Source organism: Lotus japonicus, chromosome 2 (genome assembly GCF_012489685.1).
Source record: "Lotus japonicus ecotype B-129 chromosome 2, LjGifu_v1.2".
Classification (NCBI taxonomy): domain Eukaryota; kingdom Viridiplantae; phylum Streptophyta; class Magnoliopsida; order Fabales; family Fabaceae; genus Lotus; species Lotus japonicus.
The window spans coordinates 25,286,234-25,292,395 of NC_080042.1; the positions used below are offsets into that span (position 1 = coordinate 25,286,234).

General features: G+C 39.3%; 19 non-coding genes and 1 pseudogene across 19 annotated transcripts; all 20 read right to left on the reverse strand.

Moving 5' to 3' along the window:
* Positions 1-81: 81 nt before the first annotated feature.
* Positions 82-200, reverse strand: LOC130742223 (5S ribosomal RNA). The gene has a single exon (XR_009021069.1). It is a non-coding gene; the product is annotated as a 5S ribosomal RNA (ribosomal RNA).
* A 195-nt stretch (positions 201-395) lies between these two features.
* On the reverse strand, positions 396-514 carry LOC130742235 (5S ribosomal RNA). The gene has a single exon (XR_009021080.1). It is a non-coding gene; the product is annotated as a 5S ribosomal RNA (ribosomal RNA).
* Positions 515-709: 195 nt separating this feature from the next.
* Positions 710-828, reverse strand: LOC130742246 (5S ribosomal RNA). Its single transcript, XR_009021091.1, has one exon. It is a non-coding gene; the product is annotated as a 5S ribosomal RNA (ribosomal RNA).
* A 195-nt stretch (positions 829-1,023) lies between these two features.
* On the reverse strand, positions 1,024-1,142 carry LOC130742257 (5S ribosomal RNA). The gene has a single exon (XR_009021102.1). It is a non-coding gene; the product is annotated as a 5S ribosomal RNA (ribosomal RNA).
* A 196-nt stretch (positions 1,143-1,338) lies between these two features.
* LOC130742269 (5S ribosomal RNA) lies at positions 1,339-1,457 on the reverse strand. The gene has a single exon (XR_009021113.1). It is a non-coding gene; the product is annotated as a 5S ribosomal RNA (ribosomal RNA).
* A 195-nt stretch (positions 1,458-1,652) lies between these two features.
* On the reverse strand, positions 1,653-1,771 carry LOC130741475 (5S ribosomal RNA). The gene has a single exon (XR_009020372.1). It is a non-coding gene; the product is annotated as a 5S ribosomal RNA (ribosomal RNA).
* Positions 1,772-1,966: 195 nt separating this feature from the next.
* On the reverse strand, positions 1,967-2,085 carry LOC130741485 (5S ribosomal RNA). The gene has a single exon (XR_009020381.1). It is a non-coding gene; the product is annotated as a 5S ribosomal RNA (ribosomal RNA).
* A 196-nt stretch (positions 2,086-2,281) lies between these two features.
* Positions 2,282-2,400, reverse strand: LOC130741496 (5S ribosomal RNA). The gene has a single exon (XR_009020392.1). It is a non-coding gene; the product is annotated as a 5S ribosomal RNA (ribosomal RNA).
* A 195-nt stretch (positions 2,401-2,595) lies between these two features.
* On the reverse strand, positions 2,596-2,714 carry LOC130741508 (5S ribosomal RNA). The gene has a single exon (XR_009020403.1). It is a non-coding gene; the product is annotated as a 5S ribosomal RNA (ribosomal RNA).
* A 195-nt stretch (positions 2,715-2,909) lies between these two features.
* Positions 2,910-3,028, reverse strand: LOC130741520 (5S ribosomal RNA). Its single transcript, XR_009020414.1, has one exon. It is a non-coding gene; the product is annotated as a 5S ribosomal RNA (ribosomal RNA).
* Positions 3,029-3,222: 194 nt separating this feature from the next.
* On the reverse strand, positions 3,223-3,341 carry LOC130741532 (5S ribosomal RNA). The gene has a single exon (XR_009020426.1). It is a non-coding gene; the product is annotated as a 5S ribosomal RNA (ribosomal RNA).
* Positions 3,342-3,536: 195 nt separating this feature from the next.
* On the reverse strand, positions 3,537-3,655 carry LOC130741544 (5S ribosomal RNA). The gene has a single exon (XR_009020437.1). It is a non-coding gene; the product is annotated as a 5S ribosomal RNA (ribosomal RNA).
* A 195-nt stretch (positions 3,656-3,850) lies between these two features.
* On the reverse strand, positions 3,851-3,969 carry LOC130741556 (5S ribosomal RNA). The gene has a single exon (XR_009020448.1). It is a non-coding gene; the product is annotated as a 5S ribosomal RNA (ribosomal RNA).
* A 197-nt stretch (positions 3,970-4,166) lies between these two features.
* LOC130741568 (5S ribosomal RNA) lies at positions 4,167-4,285 on the reverse strand. The gene has a single exon (XR_009020459.1). It is a non-coding gene; the product is annotated as a 5S ribosomal RNA (ribosomal RNA).
* A 196-nt stretch (positions 4,286-4,481) lies between these two features.
* LOC130741579 (5S ribosomal RNA) lies at positions 4,482-4,600 on the reverse strand. The gene has a single exon (XR_009020470.1). It is a non-coding gene; the product is annotated as a 5S ribosomal RNA (ribosomal RNA).
* Positions 4,601-4,795: 195 nt separating this feature from the next.
* On the reverse strand, positions 4,796-4,914 carry LOC130741591 (5S ribosomal RNA). The gene has a single exon (XR_009020481.1). It is a non-coding gene; the product is annotated as a 5S ribosomal RNA (ribosomal RNA).
* Positions 4,915-5,111: 197 nt separating this feature from the next.
* On the reverse strand, positions 5,112-5,230 carry LOC130741604 (5S ribosomal RNA). The gene has a single exon (XR_009020492.1). It is a non-coding gene; the product is annotated as a 5S ribosomal RNA (ribosomal RNA).
* Positions 5,231-5,429: 199 nt separating this feature from the next.
* Positions 5,430-5,548, reverse strand: LOC130741615 (5S ribosomal RNA). Its single transcript, XR_009020503.1, has one exon. It is a non-coding gene; the product is annotated as a 5S ribosomal RNA (ribosomal RNA).
* Positions 5,549-5,744: 196 nt separating this feature from the next.
* LOC130741627 (5S ribosomal RNA) lies at positions 5,745-5,863 on the reverse strand. The gene has a single exon (XR_009020514.1). It is a non-coding gene; the product is annotated as a 5S ribosomal RNA (ribosomal RNA).
* Positions 5,864-6,059: 196 nt separating this feature from the next.
* Positions 6,060-6,162, reverse strand: LOC130742215 (5S ribosomal RNA; annotated as a pseudogene).

Below are 6,162 nucleotides of genomic sequence, written 5' to 3' on the forward strand. Positions count from 1 at the left end.
CTTTGTAGTTCACTTCGTATTCATCCGAGGCTTCTAAGAAATTAAAAAAAAAAATAAGGAATTGCGAAAAAACGGCAAAAGGGGATGCAACACGAGGACTTCCCAGGAGGTCACCCATCCTAGTACTACTCTCGCCCAAGCACACTTAACTGCGGAGTTCTGATGGGATCCGGTGCATTAGTGCTGGTATGATCGCATCCGTAAAGTTATGCGGGTTAAAACATAATATGCGTTAAACTAAGAAATTAAAAAAAAAATAAGGAATTGCGAAAAAACGGCAAACAAGCGTGCAATTACTTTATTTTTGTCTTCAACTTTGTAGTTCACTTCGTATTCATCCGAGGCTTCTAAGAAATTAAAAAAAAAAATAAGGAATTGCGAAAAAACGGCAAAAGGGGATGCAACACGAGGACTTCCCAGGAGGTCACCCATCCTAGTACTACTCTCGCCCAAGCACACTTAACTGCGGAGTTCTGATGGGATCCGGTGCATTAGTGCTGGTATGATCGCATCCGTAAAGTTATGCGGGTTAAAACATAATATGCGTTAAACTAAGAAATTAAAAAAAAAATAAGGAATTGCGAAAAAACGGCAAACAAGCGTGCAATTACTTTATTTTTGTCTTCAACTTTGTAGTTCACTTCGTATTCATCCGAGGCTTCTAAGAAATTAAAAAAAAAAATAAGGAATTGCGAAAAAACGGCAAAAGGGGATGCAACACGAGGACTTCCCAGGAGGTCACCCATCCTAGTACTACTCTCGCCCAAGCACACTTAACTGCGGAGTTCTGATGGGATCCGGTGCATTAGTGCTGGTATGATCGCATCCGTAAAGTTATGCGGGTTAAAACATAATATGCGTTAAACTAAGAAATTAAAAAAAAAATAAGGAATTGCGAAAAAACGGCAAACAAGCGTGCAATTACTTTATTTTTGTCTTCAACTTTGTAGTTCACTTCGTATTCATCCGAGGCTTCTAAGAAATTAAAAAAAAAAATAAGGAATTGCGAAAAAACGGCAAAAGGGGATGCAACACGAGGACTTCCCAGGAGGTCACCCATCCTAGTACTACTCTCGCCCAAGCACACTTAACTGCGGAGTTCTGATGGGATCCGGTGCATTAGTGCTGGTATGATCGCATCCGTAAAGTTATGCGGGTTAAAACATAATATGCGTTAAACTAAGAAATTAAAAAAAAAATAAGGAATTGCGAAAAAACGGCAAACAAGCGTGCAATTACTTTATTTTTGTCTTCAACTTTGTAGTTCACTTCGTATTCATCCGAGGCTTCTAAGAAATTAAAAAAAAAAATAAGGAATTGCGAAAAAAACGGCAAAAGGGGATGCAACACGAGGACTTCCCAGGAGGTCACCCATCCTAGTACTACTCTCGCCCAAGCACACTTAACTGCGGAGTTCTGATGGGATCCGGTGCATTAGTGCTGGTATGATCGCATCCGTAAAGTTATGCGGGTTAAAACATAATATGCGTTAAACTAAGAAATTAAAAAAAAAATAAGGAATTGCGAAAAAACGGCAAACAAGCGTGCAATTACTTTATTTTTGTCTTCAACTTTGTAGTTCACTTCGTATTCATCCGAGGCTTCTAAGAAATTAAAAAAAAAAATAAGGAATTGCGAAAAAACGGCAAAAGGGGATGCAACACGAGGACTTCCCAGGAGGTCACCCATCCTAGTACTACTCTCGCCCAAGCACACTTAACTGCGGAGTTCTGATGGGATCCGGTGCATTAGTGCTGGTATGATCGCATCCGTAAAGTTATGCGGGTTAAAACATAATATGCGTTAAACTAAGAAATTAAAAAAAAAATAAGGAATTGCGAAAAAACGGCAAACAAGCGTGCAATTACTTTATTTTTGTCTTCAACTTTGTAGTTCACTTCGTATTCATCCGAGGCTTCTAAGAAATTAAAAAAAAAAATAAGGAATTGCGAAAAAACGGCAAAAGGGGATGCAACACGAGGACTTCCCAGGAGGTCACCCATCCTAGTACTACTCTCGCCCAAGCACACTTAACTGCGGAGTTCTGATGGGATCCGGTGCATTAGTGCTGGTATGATCGCATCCGTAAAGTTATGCGGGTTAAAACATAATATGCGTTAAACTAAGAAATTAAAAAAAAAATAAGGAATTGCGAAAAAACGGCAAACAAGCGTGCAATTACTTTATTTTTGTCTTCAACTTTGTAGTTCACTTCGTATTCATCCGAGGCTTCTAAGAAATTAAAAAAAAAAATAAGGAATTGCGAAAAAAACGGCAAAAGGGGATGCAACACGAGGACTTCCCAGGAGGTCACCCATCCTAGTACTACTCTCGCCCAAGCACACTTAACTGCGGAGTTCTGATGGGATCCGGTGCATTAGTGCTGGTATGATCGCATCCGTAAAGTTATGCGGGTTAAAACATAATATGCGTTAAACTAAGAAATTAAAAAAAAAATAAGGAATTGCGAAAAAACGGCAAACAAGCGTGCAATTACTTTATTTTTGTCTTCAACTTTGTAGTTCACTTCGTATTCATCCGAGGCTTCTAAGAAATTAAAAAAAAAAATAAGGAATTGCGAAAAAACGGCAAAAGGGGATGCAACACGAGGACTTCCCAGGAGGTCACCCATCCTAGTACTACTCTCGCCCAAGCACACTTAACTGCGGAGTTCTGATGGGATCCGGTGCATTAGTGCTGGTATGATCGCATCCGTAAAGTTATGCGGGTTAAAACATAATATGCGTTAAACTAAGAAATTAAAAAAAAAATAAGGAATTGCGAAAAAACGGCAAACAAGCGTGCAATTACTTTATTTTTGTCTTCAACTTTGTAGTTCACTTCGTATTCATCCGAGGCTTCTAAGAAATTAAAAAAAAAAATAAGGAATTGCGAAAAAACGGCAAAAGGGGATGCAACACGAGGACTTCCCAGGAGGTCACCCATCCTAGTACTACTCTCGCCCAAGCACACTTAACTGCGGAGTTCTGATGGGATCCGGTGCATTAGTGCTGGTATGATCGCATCCGTAAAGTTATGCGGGTTAAAACATAATATGCGTTAAACTAAGAAATTAAAAAAAAAATAAGGAATTGCGAAAAAACGGCAAACAAGCGTGCAATTACTTTATTTTTGTCTTCAACTTTGTAGTTCACTTCGTATTCATCCGAGGCTTCTAAGAAATTAAAAAAAAAATAAGGAATTGCGAAAAAACGGCAAAAGGGGATGCAACACGAGGACTTCCCAGGAGGTCACCCATCCTAGTACTACTCTCGCCCAAGCACACTTAACTGCGGAGTTCTGATGGGATCCGGTGCATTAGTGCTGGTATGATCGCATCCGTAAAGTTATGCGGGTTAAAACATAATATGCGTTAAACTAAGAAATTAAAAAAAAAATAAGGAATTGCGAAAAAACGGCAAACAAGCGTGCAATTACTTTATTTTTGTCTTCAACTTTGTAGTTCACTTCGTATTCATCCGAGGCTTCTAAGAAATTAAAAAAAAAAATAAGGAATTGCGAAAAAACGGCAAAAGGGGATGCAACACGAGGACTTCCCAGGAGGTCACCCATCCTAGTACTACTCTCGCCCAAGCACACTTAACTGCGGAGTTCTGATGGGATCCGGTGCATTAGTGCTGGTATGATCGCATCCGTAAAGTTATGCGGGTTAAAACATAATATGCGTTAAACTAAGAAATTAAAAAAAAAATAAGGAATTGCGAAAAAACGGCAAACAAGCGTGCAATTACTTTATTTTTGTCTTCAACTTTGTAGTTCACTTCGTATTCATCCGAGGCTTCTAAGAAATTAAAAAAAAAAATAAGGAATTGCGAAAAAACGGCAAAAGGGGATGCAACACGAGGACTTCCCAGGAGGTCACCCATCCTAGTACTACTCTCGCCCAAGCACACTTAACTGCGGAGTTCTGATGGGATCCGGTGCATTAGTGCTGGTATGATCGCATCCGTAAAGTTATGCGGGTTAAAACATAATATGCGTTAAACTAAGAAATTAAAAAAAAAAATAAGGAATTGCGAAAAAACGGCAAACAAGCGTGCAATTACTTTATTTTTGTCTTCAACTTTGTAGTTCACTTCGTATTCATCCGAGGCTTCTAAGAAATTAAAAAAAAAAAATAAGGAATTGCGAAAAAACGGCAAAAGGGGATGCAACACGAGGACTTCCCAGGAGGTCACCCATCCTAGTACTACTCTCGCCCAAGCACACTTAACTGCGGAGTTCTGATGGGATCCGGTGCATTAGTGCTGGTATGATCGCATCCGTAAAGTTATGCGGGTTAAAACATAATATGCGTTAAACTAAGAAATTAAAAAAAAAATAAGGAATTGCGAAAAAACGGCAAACAAGCGTGCAATTACTTTATTTTTGTCTTCAACTTTGTAGTTCACTTCGTATTCATCCGAGGCTTCTAAGAAATTAAAAAAAAAAAATAAGGAATTGCGAAAAAACGGCAAAAGGGGATGCAACACGAGGACTTCCCAGGAGGTCACCCATCCTAGTACTACTCTCGCCCAAGCACACTTAACTGCGGAGTTCTGATGGGATCCGGTGCATTAGTGCTGGTATGATCGCATCCGTAAAGTTATGCGGGTTAAAACATAATATGCGTTAAACTAAGAAATTAAAAAAAAAATAAGGAATTGCGAAAAAACGGCAAACAAGCGTGCAATTACTTTATTTTTGTCTTCAACTTTGTAGTTCACTTCGTATTCATCCGAGGCTTCTAAGAAATTAAAAAAAAAAATAAGGAATTGCGAAAAAACGGCAAAAGGGGATGCAACACGAGGACTTCCCAGGAGGTCACCCATCCTAGTACTACTCTCGCCCAAGCACACTTAACTGCGGAGTTCTGATGGGATCCGGTGCATTAGTGCTGGTATGATCGCATCCGTAAAGTTATGCGGGTTAAAACATAATATGCGTTAAACTAAGAAATTAAAAAAAAAAATAAGGAATTGCGAAAAAAACGGCAAACAAGCGTGCAATTACTTTATTTTTGTCTTCAACTTTGTAGTTCACTTCGTATTCATCCGAGGCTTCTAAGAAATTAAAAAAAAAAATAAGGAATTGCGAAAAAACGGCAAAAGGGGATGCAACACGAGGACTTCCCAGGAGGTCACCCATCCTAGTACTACTCTCGCCCAAGCACACTTAACTGCGGAGTTCTGATGGGATCCGGTGCATTAGTGCTGGTATGATCGCATCCGTAAAGTTATGCGGGTTAAAACATAATATGCGTTAAACTAAGAAATTAAAAAAAAAAATAAGGAATTGCGAAAAAAACGGCAAACAAGCGTGCAATTACTTTATTTTTGTCTTCAACTTTGTAGTTCACTTCGTATTCATCCGAGGCTTCTAAGAAATTAAAAAAAAAAAATAAGGAATTGCGAAAAAAACGGCAAAAGGGGATGCAACACGAGGACTTCCCAGGAGGTCACCCATCCTAGTACTACTCTCGCCCAAGCACACTTAACTGCGGAGTTCTGATGGGATCCGGTGCATTAGTGCTGGTATGATCGCATCCGTAAAGTTATGCGGGTTAAAACATAATATGCGTTAAACTAAGAAATTAAAAAAAAAATAAGGAATTGCGAAAAAACGGCAAACAAGCGTGCAATTACTTTATTTTTGTCTTCAACTTTGTAGTTCACTTCGTATTCATCCGAGGCTTCTAAGAAATTAAAAAAAAAAAATAAGGAATTGCGAAAAAACGGCAAAAGGGGATGCAACACGAGGACTTCCCAGGAGGTCACCCATCCTAGTACTACTCTCGCCCAAGCACACTTAACTGCGGAGTTCTGATGGGATCCGGTGCATTAGTGCTGGTATGATCGCATCCGTAAAGTTATGCGGGGTTAAAACATAATATGCGTTAAACTAAGAAATTAAAAAAAAAAATAAGGAATTGCGAAAAAACGGCAAACAAGCGTGCAATTACTTTATTTTTGTCTTCAACTTTGTAGTTCACTTCGTATTCATCCGAGGCTTCTAAGAAATTAAAAAAAAAATAAGGAATTGCGAAAAAACGGCAAAAGGGGATGCAACACGAGGACTTCCCAGGAGTCACCCATCCTAGTACTACTCTCGCCCAAGCACACTTAACTGCGGAGTTCTGATGGGATCCGGTGCATTAGTGCT